This window comes from Octopus bimaculoides, chromosome 20 (assembly GCF_046866305.1).
Source record: "Octopus bimaculoides isolate indiv1 chromosome 20, ASM4686630v1, whole genome shotgun sequence".
Classification (NCBI taxonomy): Eukaryota; Metazoa; Mollusca; class Cephalopoda; order Octopoda; family Octopodidae; genus Octopus; species Octopus bimaculoides.
Genome location: NC_142947.1, coordinates 8,689,347 through 8,699,664, shown reverse-complemented (window position 1 = coordinate 8,699,664; position 10,318 = coordinate 8,689,347). Strand labels below are relative to the sequence as shown.

At 41.5% G+C, this 10,318-nt stretch overlaps 1 long non-coding RNA gene across 1 annotated transcript; it reads left to right on the top strand.

The window, feature by feature from the left end:
* Positions 1–3,138: 3,138 nt before the first annotated feature.
* Positions 3,139–9,583, top strand: LOC149131585 (uncharacterized). The gene is made up of 2 exons (XR_016237483.1): positions 3,139–3,773; positions 8,897–9,583. It is a non-coding gene; the product is annotated as an uncharacterized LOC149131585 (long non-coding RNA).
* Positions 9,584–10,318: the final 735 nt, after the last annotated feature.

Here is a 10,318-nt window from a genome sequence, read left to right as displayed (position 1 = left end):
TCCACCCCATTCGTTCGTTCATACTCCCACACGTACATATCTTAGTCACGCCACCCGACCTATGTTAGTTTGACCCTGTCAACCGAACTGATGCGCATGTGTGTGTGTGTGTAAGTGTTGTGCGTGTGCTTTTGTATATACGTATGCATGTGTGTGTGTGTGTGTGTGTATGCGTATGTGCGTGCGTGTGTTCGTATATGTGTGGCTATGTGAGCGTGTATGTGTGTGTCTGTATGAGTGCATGTATATATGTGTGTATGCATGTGTGTGTATGTGTCAGCTTCTGTGTATAGGGGTATGTGAAAACGCGGGAATGTGTGCGTATGTCTGTGTGCGTGGATATGTATGTGTATACGTATATTAGCGTGTATGTATCTTTGTCTCTATGTATGTGTACGTGTGTATGAGTGTGAGTATGAGAAACACAGAGAGAGAGTCTAAGATGCAAACACACTCTGTGGCAACACACGCTCATACTCACGTTGAAAAGTTATTCCCACGCATCCGAGTAATTTCCATGCTCTCTCCCCACCTCTCTCTCTCTTTCACACGTACACGCACATATACACATGCACACACAAACACACACGCACACACGCACGCACGCACACACATAAGCACACCTTCACTGACATGTTCTGGGTAAGTGAAAGTGCATATATATGTATAAATGGGGGCAGGTGTGGCTGTGTATTAAGAAGCTTGCTTAAGAACCACATGGTTCTGGGTTCAGTCCCACTGCGTAGCACCTTGGACAAGTGTCTTTTACTATAACCTCGGACCGACAAAAAGCCTTGTGAGTGGATTTGGTTGATGGAAACTGAAAGAAGCCCGTCTTACTTTCCCCATATCTTTTCTACGTGTAGTTTCTATTTTCTTTTTGAAGCATATTTCTATTATATATATATATTTGTGTGTGTGTGTGTGTGTGTGTGTGTGTGTGTGTGTGTGTGTGTATTAGTGTCTGTGCATTAGTGTCTGTGAGTTAGCGGTTCGACCGATAGAATTCAGTGCGGTGTGTTTGAACTTTTCGCTCGGTAAGTCTTGCTGAGGAGAGTTGAGGATCGAGGACCAGAACTTGAAATCATGATACAAGAATATCCAAGTGACATTAACTGTGACGATATGTCTTAATTTTTTACTGTTGCTGTCTGTTATATTCTCAGTGTTGTTGGTGATTTTATTGAGGTTTTAACTCATATTTCTATCAGGTTAGGCGCCTAGTTCGCCCTTATGTTTAATGCTAGTTTAAATTCTATAGTTATTTAACGCTATTCGACACCCGTAACCAGGTTTATTATCGCTGTTATTATTAGCAATGGTTTATATTTACCGCAGATAATATTAACAATAATAATATCGTTATGGGTGTTCACCTTTGAATATTCATTCCTACGTATGGCCGCAGTCGAATGACAGAAGCATGGCCACAGTCGAATGACAGAAGCATGGCCACAGTCGAATGACAGAAGCATGGCCACAGTCGAATGACAGAAGCATGGCCACAGTCGAATGTTTGAAGCAAGTAAAATATGATAAGATTAAAAAAATAATTATGTAATTGTTCTCGGGAATAAGCGGTCTACGAGTTTTTGTTTCACGTCCGTTAATAGCAAATTCCTAGTACACAGCAATCGTCAAGTGGATTTAAAGACCAAGAGCTTAATGAAAACTGTTTGGTACAGACATGAATCATAGTGTCATTGACCGATAGGCAACAAGCACTACTCCATACTCTGTCTCTCTGTCAGGCGGCGAGCTGGCAGAAACGTTAGCACGCCGGGCGAAATGCTTAGCAGTATTTCGTCTGCCATTACGTTCTGAGTTCAAATTCCGCCGAGGTCGACTTTGCCTTTCATCCTTTCGGGGTCGATAAATTAAGTACCAATTATGCACTGAGGTCGATCTAATCGACTTAATCCCTTTGTCTATCCTTGTTTGTCCCCTCTATGTTTAGCCCCTTGTGGGCAATAAAGAAATAAGAAACGTTAGCACACCGGGCGAAATGCTTAGCGGTATTTCGTCTATCTTTACGTTCTGAGTTCAAATTCCGCAGAGGTCGACTTTGCCTTTCATCCTTTCAGGGTCGATAAATTAAGTACCAGTTGCGTACTGGGGCCAATCTAATCGACTCTCCTCCTCCCCAAAAATTTCGGGCCTTGTGCCTAAAGTAGAAAAGAATATGTGTGTGTGTGTGTAAGGCGGAGAGCTGGCAGAAACGTTAGCACGCCGGACGAAATGGTTAGCAGTGTTTCGTCTGTCTTTACGATCTGAGTTCAAATTCCGACGCGGTCGACTTTGCCTTTCATCTTTTTGTGGTCGATAAATTAAGTACTAGTTGCGTACTGGGGTCGATCTAATCGACTGGCCCCCTCCCCGAAAATTTCGGGCCTTCTGCCTAGAGTAGAAAAGATTCATTCTCTCTCGTTGCCACGTTGATGCGATTCTTTTCGCTTTGCTCCCGGTCAGCTCTTGTCAAGCCGCCCCACGAAGAAAAGACTTCAAGTCCTGATCATCCCGTTGGTGTATTTAAAGCCTAAAATGTTATTTAGCTCGACATTGTCCTGAATAGTGGAAGCGCGTGGCTTAGTGGTTAGGGTGTCAGCATCATGATCATAAGATTGTGGTTTCGATTCCTGGACCGGGTGACGCGTTGTGTTCTTGAGCAAAACACTTCATTTCACGTTGCTCCAGTCCACTCAGCTGGCAAAAATGAGTCACGCTGCGATGGACTGGCGTCCCGTCCAGCTGGGGAACACATACGCCATAGAAACCGGGAAACCGGGCCCATGAGCATGGCTAAGCTTTAAAAGGGGCGCATTTATTTATTTTTGTCCTGAACACACACACACACACACACACACAAAACACACACACACACACATACACACACACACACACAAAACACACACACACAGACACACACACACACATATGCAAACATGAATATATGTGTATGTACTATATTTCACTATGTATATATGTATATGTGTATGTGTTTGTGTGTATGTATGCATGTATGTATGTAGGTAGGTAGGTAGGTATGTGTGTAGGTAGGTAGGTAGGTAGGTAGGTAAGTTGGTGTGAACGAGTGCAAACCATTTGCGTTGGAGAATAACAGATGCCACAATACTTATTGCATCAGCGAAGATGACTATGACGTCACAGTCAAGCAGCCTCCTCCTCCACGTCATCGTCGTCGTCGTTGTGGAATGTAGTCTGCAGGAGTGGGCGAGGAGGGCAAAGGGTGCTTGTCACAACAACAGTAACAATAGCATCAGTGAGGGAGCCTGTACGTCTCAATTCAACATGCTAGAAATACCGGAGTCGATTTAATCAACTAAATCATCATCATCATCATCATCATCATCATCATCAAAATGTTCATCTTCTATGTTGGCACGGTTTGGGCTGTTTGACCGGATCCGACGGATCTGCGCACTTCATTGTTCTCCAATGTCTGCTTCGGCATGGTTTCTACAGTTGGATGCCCCTCATAACAACGACCACTTTACGGCGTACACTGAGTGTTATTTTCATAGCACTAACACTACCGGGGTCGCCATTGCTGCTTTACAAGACTAAGACGCCCTTGACTGAGATCGTTGGAGTGGCGCTACAATAGAGAGAAAAGCGACCAGCTCTTCTTCCCAATTCTGTGACCTTGTTCTTATGTTAGAAGTCATTATTATTAATATCATGCTGCTTCGCTATTTCCTTCCTTGAATACAGGATCCTACACCGAAGATGTCAGCCTGAAGGAGTGATTCACAGTTAGTACTATTGAAATGATTGCACTTAATACTAATTCCATTTACTTGCTGTCCATCCACTTTAAATTTCCAACATTCTTCTCATCAGCCTAGTTGATTCTAATCTAATCACAGTAGTTATATATATATATATATATATATATATATATATATATATATATATATATATATATATATATATATATATATATATATATATTTGTATGTATGTTTGTATGTATGTATATATAGAGGGAGAGAGGGGGAGAGAGAGACGTTATGTTATAATTTTAGTTCTTGCCTTATGTAAGACATTCGTCAAACGTATTTCACACCGAAAATATACTTCCTACCATTACCCACTTCAGTTTAGTCTCAGTTTCCTCTACGCTCTAGACCAGCGGCCGATGGCCTTTTTTTTTTTTGCATCACAGGCTGGTTTCACGCAAGAAAATTTCAGGCCTTGTGCCTAGAGTAGAAAAGATTATCACGGCGGAAAGGCGGTGAGCTGTCAGAATCGTTAGCACGCCGGACAAAACGCTTAACAGCCTTTCTTCCGGTTTTACGTTCTCAGTTCGAATTCCTCTGAGGTCGACTTTGCCTTTCGCTCTTTCGAGGTCCATAAAATAAGTACCAGTTGAGCACTGGGGTCCCTCCTCCTAAATATCGGCCCTTGTTCCTATAGTAGAAAGGATATTTACCAAGCCGGAGTTCCTACCGCCGCTGTCATTACATAAACGTTTTCAAATAACCACGCAGTTGTTATTTCATACATGAGGTATTATTATTGCTAACCATTTATCTACACAGCATGAAATACAGAGATTCTTTTCCGTCCCTGACATTACGTATATCTTCTCTAATGACCACAGAATTTGCTGTTGTCTCACAGCTGAGGTATTCTTGAAATCCAACTATCATAGTTAACCATTTATGTCTAACCTATTAGATACTAGTCGCACAAACTGGTATCACACTTCTTATGTATTCTAGTAACCGCATGATTGTAATTTCACAGCCGAGTTTTTATTGGCGTCTAACAAACATATTTAACAATTTGTCAAAGCTATTATATGCCAATCCTGTGGCTAACGCTTCTGCTGTTAGTGGTATTTCTCGTGACAGCATAACTGTAATCTCACAGTTGAAATCCTGTTAGTGTTTAACTATCATCATTAACCATTTGTCTATTATAGATCCTAGCACTCCTGCTTTTACAATTTAATATTGATAATCCAAGTAGGATAGCTGTAAAGTAAGAGTTCTCCTTGCAAACCCTTAACAGGCCCTTTCCGATCTATTACTATTTAACTTTAACGTCTGTAATTTCATATCTGTAGATTAGGAAGCGTTTCCACGAAACCGCAATTGTGAGTAGGAAAGATTGAGCGTGTTTTTCAGTGCAGAGTTTATAAAATGAGACATGGAGGAGGAAAAGAGATGCGTTCACCAGTTGATGGTTTGGAGGACGTGGTATGGTATTCCCCGCTTTTTTTTTTTTAGTTCAGAGGGAATGAAGGGTTGTCAACAAGTGAAATGTCCTTTTATGGTGGATCCCCATGCCTTTGTGTGACCAGGTTTTAAAAGTCCCCTTGAGTTCTCTCCTATCAGCAAGTGCGCTGGCATTGAGGACTACCAGCTGAAATACTAAGGCACTTAGCGACTTGCAAAAACCCATCATTATTTTTGATTTATTCCGAAGCAACAGGAGTGTTTTGCACAAGAACTCAATGTGTCGTTTTGTCCAGGAATCAAAACCACTGTCTTGCGATCATGAGTACAACACTCAAACCACTAAGCCACGCTCCTCCACGGTGGTTGTTATGACTATGATATAACTGGTGGCTGTGATGACTATGATACGGTTATGGTGGCAGCTGCAATGACAATGATATTTGGCCTTTTACAGATAACAACAGCAATAATTACATACTGGAAGAGGTATACTGCTCAGAGATTACTGCAAGCTATTGATGCGGTAACAAGCGGCTTGCCCAATATAACTGGAAACAATTGTGCCATATTCGTGCTGACGGAGGTTCCTGTCCTCTATCTACACCATCTGTCTTAGCCTGAGTTGTCTAGCTGGTAAAAATGCACGCCGAACGGTTTTATAAGGGACCGGAAGTCAAATTCTAGAATGTTCGAGGAAACCTATTAGCACCAACTCTTCACGCTGATTGGTTGGTAAACAGACCAATCATGTGAAACTATGGTGGTTAGCTCGTGGTATGTAACAGCGTATCCAGGTGTTCGGTTTCGAATCCCCGTTACAATCCTTTTTTTTAAAATTCATACGGTACTACTTTTTTTTTTTCTTAAGAAATAAAAAAACAACAGGAAAGATAGATTCAGATTTGTAGTCTTAAGCATGCAATATTTCAATAATGATAATAGCTTTTAATAAAATAGATGATTACGATTGGAACATTTTTGACCATAGTAACGTGGGACTAAGAGCTTTAACTTGTTGATGGTGTGGTGGGGGAGGGGTGAAGAGAAAAAAATGTATTAACGGGAAAGGAAGGAATCAAAGAACTCCTACACAACGCAAAAAGAGGATCGGTTATTGATCATGGCACATTCAGATGTAGAAGTAGACATGCGTAAAGAGTCTCTTTCCTGTGGATATTGGTCAGAGTTCCTTGCCGAGATAAGATCCAGACTTTTTTTTATAAAAGAAATCTGTCAGTTATAAAAGAACCACGTCCAAGGTTTCCCTCCGTTTCCTTCTGTCCTGCGACTCCAGTTGTAACTTTACTGAGGTTTAATTTGTTATTGTTGTTGTTGTTGTTGTTGTTGTTGTTGGAACCCAGCAGGATTAATCTCGAAAGCGAAAGCGAGAACACCGCCTTGAGGGGTTTTTAATCGAACAAATCGATCACAGGGCTTATCGTTTCTAAGCTTAGCACCTATTTTATCGGTCTCTTTTGCCGAACCACTAGGGTTAAGGGGACGTAAGCACAACAACACCGATTGTCAAGCGGTGATGGGGGTGGGGGTGGACACAAACACAGACACAAAGGTGTGTGTGTGTGTGTGTGTGTGTGTGTGTGTGTGTGTGTGTGTGTGTGTGGAGGCGCAATGGCCCGGTGGTTAGGGCAATGGACTCGCGGTCGTAGGATCGCGGTTTCGATTCCCAGACAGGGCGTTATGAGTGTTTATTGAGCGAAAAAACACCTAAAGCTCCACGAGGCTCGGACAAGGGACGGTGGCCAACCCTGCTGTACTCTTTCACCACAACTTTCTCTCACTCTTTCTTCCTGTTTCTGTTGTACCTGTAATTCAAAGGGGCCAGCCTTGTCACATTCTGTGTCACGCCGAATCTCCCCCGAGAACTACGTTAAGGGTACACGGGCCTGTGGAGTGCTCAGTCACTTGCACGTTAATTTCACGAGCGGGCTGTTCCGTTGATCGGATCAGCTGGAACTGGAACCCGCGTCGTCGTAACCGACAGAGTGCCACGATGTGTGTGTATATATATGTGTGTTTATGCATGTATATATGTATGTCAGCATACACCGAACTTTCGGACCAGATGCATATGCTATGGCGGACAAAGAAACACAAACTGAGAGTAAAAAGAATGCACTAACAGCCATTGCGTGTATGAGTGTGTGTGGGTTTTTCCTAGTAATATCCGGTGAGAATGATTTAAGAATTAATAAGAAATTGATAAAATTATGAAATTATCAGAAATCGTCTTTGAAACGCTTTAGTGGAAATAAAGCGGCCGCACCCATTGACTTTCAACAATCTAAGTGACATCTGTCCGACCTTCACCTTTTATCTTTCGCTTTAGCTATATCTATGGGTGCATGTGTGCGTGCGCGCGCGTATGTGAATGTGCGTGTGCGCGCGTGCGTGTGTGAATGTGTGTGTGTGTGTGTGTGTTCCATCAATACTACTTGTATTGAAAAATGTGTATGACTCAAAAACAGAAGTACAAACAAACAAACAAACAAACAAACAAACAAACAAACAAACATACATACATACATACATACACACATGATGATGGTCGTTCATTCGTGATCGAGGAAGACCGTTGCAGACCTTCAGGAACATTGTGCGCTCTAGGACTAACTTATACATTGCATTTGCGGCTTCGTTGGTGGCTAACGAGCCCTGCTCTTGACAAGCATACACGACTGCAAACATTGCAGACCAAGCTTTCCCCATTCACTACACCAGCCGTGCGCTTTCGAGCAGCACGCTTAAGTTCTTCATGCTGGATACGTGCTCTCTCAAAAGTATCGACCCCTCCTTAACCTGCTTCTTCCATCTGTGGCGATGACAAGCATTGCTCTCCCAGTCAGTCTCCTGTATATCAGAGCTGTCTCAGACACATTCTGAATATTGGCTGGACTTCAAATACTCCAGACAAGCAGGTCCTGAGGACAGCTAATATCTTGAGTATTGAGGCGATGGTGCACAAGCACCGGTTACATTGGACTGGACACCTTATTCTAATAATAGCCACTACGAGCATACAGCAAGCGGGACATGGCGCACGGCCGTCGGTAGACAGCAGCAGAGCCAGCGACAGGTTAGAGAGCTGTCGCAACATAAGAACAATGGATAACAGTAGCAGAAACGACACCATGACAAGTTAACAACAAGAAACGCACGACTGTGACTACTACCAGGGTGTTTGTCGTTGGTAGTTACGACAACATTTTTGTTTACGATAAAAATAAATATTCTTTTTATTAAACGCATTTCAGAGTCCTGTGTCGTAACATAGTTGCGTGTTGCAAAGCTAGTCTTATTCTGCGCCTGTTGGTATTTGCGAGACCTGGCACTATGATAAGTCAGCACACGACGCCACGATTAGTTTTCTGACAATCACGTGTAATTCGTTGTTCATTGTTGAAGTAAATATTTATTTATTTATTAAGTAACTAAGAATAGAAAGGTCAAATGTATATATATGCCAAAACGAGAAAATATAATGAAACGCGTAACTGAAACCAACGTCGATGTGTTGACATAAAAAATTCTTAGAATTTTGAAGAAAATGTAACTGGTTAAGGTTAATCAGATTTTGTCAAAATAAGCTTCAATTATGTAATTTTTTCTAAAGAACATTTTGATACTGTTTATATATGTATTATATATGTGTAATTTTTTTTTCTTTCCAGCAGAAGATGCATAACCATCACTTGCAAGCGAATGTGAACTTGTAGCATGTACCTTGCTTTCGCTAATTGTGTTAGGTGCCTGTTTAGTCGCGAGCATTCGTAGATACACTCTCAGCTCTCCCACCCTTGACTCAGCAGAACATTTATGATGCGACGGCTGAAGGTGATGAACAACGATCCCGGTAACGGCTGGTGAGATCTTTGTCATCCCTTGTTCTTAAAGACATCGTTGTATGGTTGAGAAGTTCGCTTCGCAACCTTGTGATTTTGAGTTCCGTCCCTCTATGCGGCATCTTGGTCAATTGTCTTCTACTATAGCCCCGGACCGATTTGATCGACGGAGACTGTGTAAAAGCCTATCGTATACACATATGCGCGCTGTGTGTGTGTGTGTGTGTGTGTGTGTGTGTGCGCGCGCGTGTTTGTATAACTCATTATGTAGGGCAAGGGTAGTAGAGATATATCACTGGTGTAAAGATTTGGGGTTGGCAGGATAAAACAGCTTTTTTAAGCATTCAACTATTAAATATGAACAATACATTTGCACAAATTCCATTCCTATATCAGATAAAACTGCTATTAAATCCAGATGTTTCTCACCATTGTGAAGATTTCGAGTTTCGAACTTTAGATTTACCCATTTCTTGTAAAAGAAATGGTGCCAAAATAAACAGAAGCGCAGACAAACCGTCTCCTTGGAATATTCCTTTTGAAATATTTATAACAACGCTCTACTTTTAGTCGTTATCTATGTCTTTGAGAATCTTTTAATGAAAGCAATTTGGGAAGCAAGTACTTTTGCTTAATACAATGCCTCCAGCAACCATATGTAGGAAATAGAATCAAACATTTTTCCCCATCTACCCATTTGTCACAAAGTGTCTGCGTATTCTTTTACTTTTTTTCTTTTTTACTTCAGACAGACAAGACTTTATTTATCAAAAGTTTCATTAGCACATCTCCATACTTATTTCTATCCGTCTCCCTTTCCGTCAGTCTCTTCAACGTTGGACTCGCAATGGTAACTACAGGAATTGATTTAAATAGCTATGATGAAGTTTACGTACAACGTTGTGTCAAAACAACAAACCAAGCCAATTTTCATCGACAAGATTTGACCGTACAATGGCAAATCATTTCTAGCAGTTAATTCTAGTAAATTTCAGCAGATCAATACCTGCAAATAAATAGACCCTGCTAAAAGTAGCCAAGGGCTAAGGAACGGTATCGAAATTGTAAACAGATTTAGTTCCAAGTGAGTTCTGATTGACCAAATGAATGTCTGAAAGTATTCCAGTTTATCCGGGTTTTTTTTTTAAACACGTTGTATTTAGGATTACATTTATCTAATGTATTCTTTCTTTTATTAAAGACACTATCGCTTAGTTCGAAGCAGTTCCAATGGACCTAACTAGGGAGTTG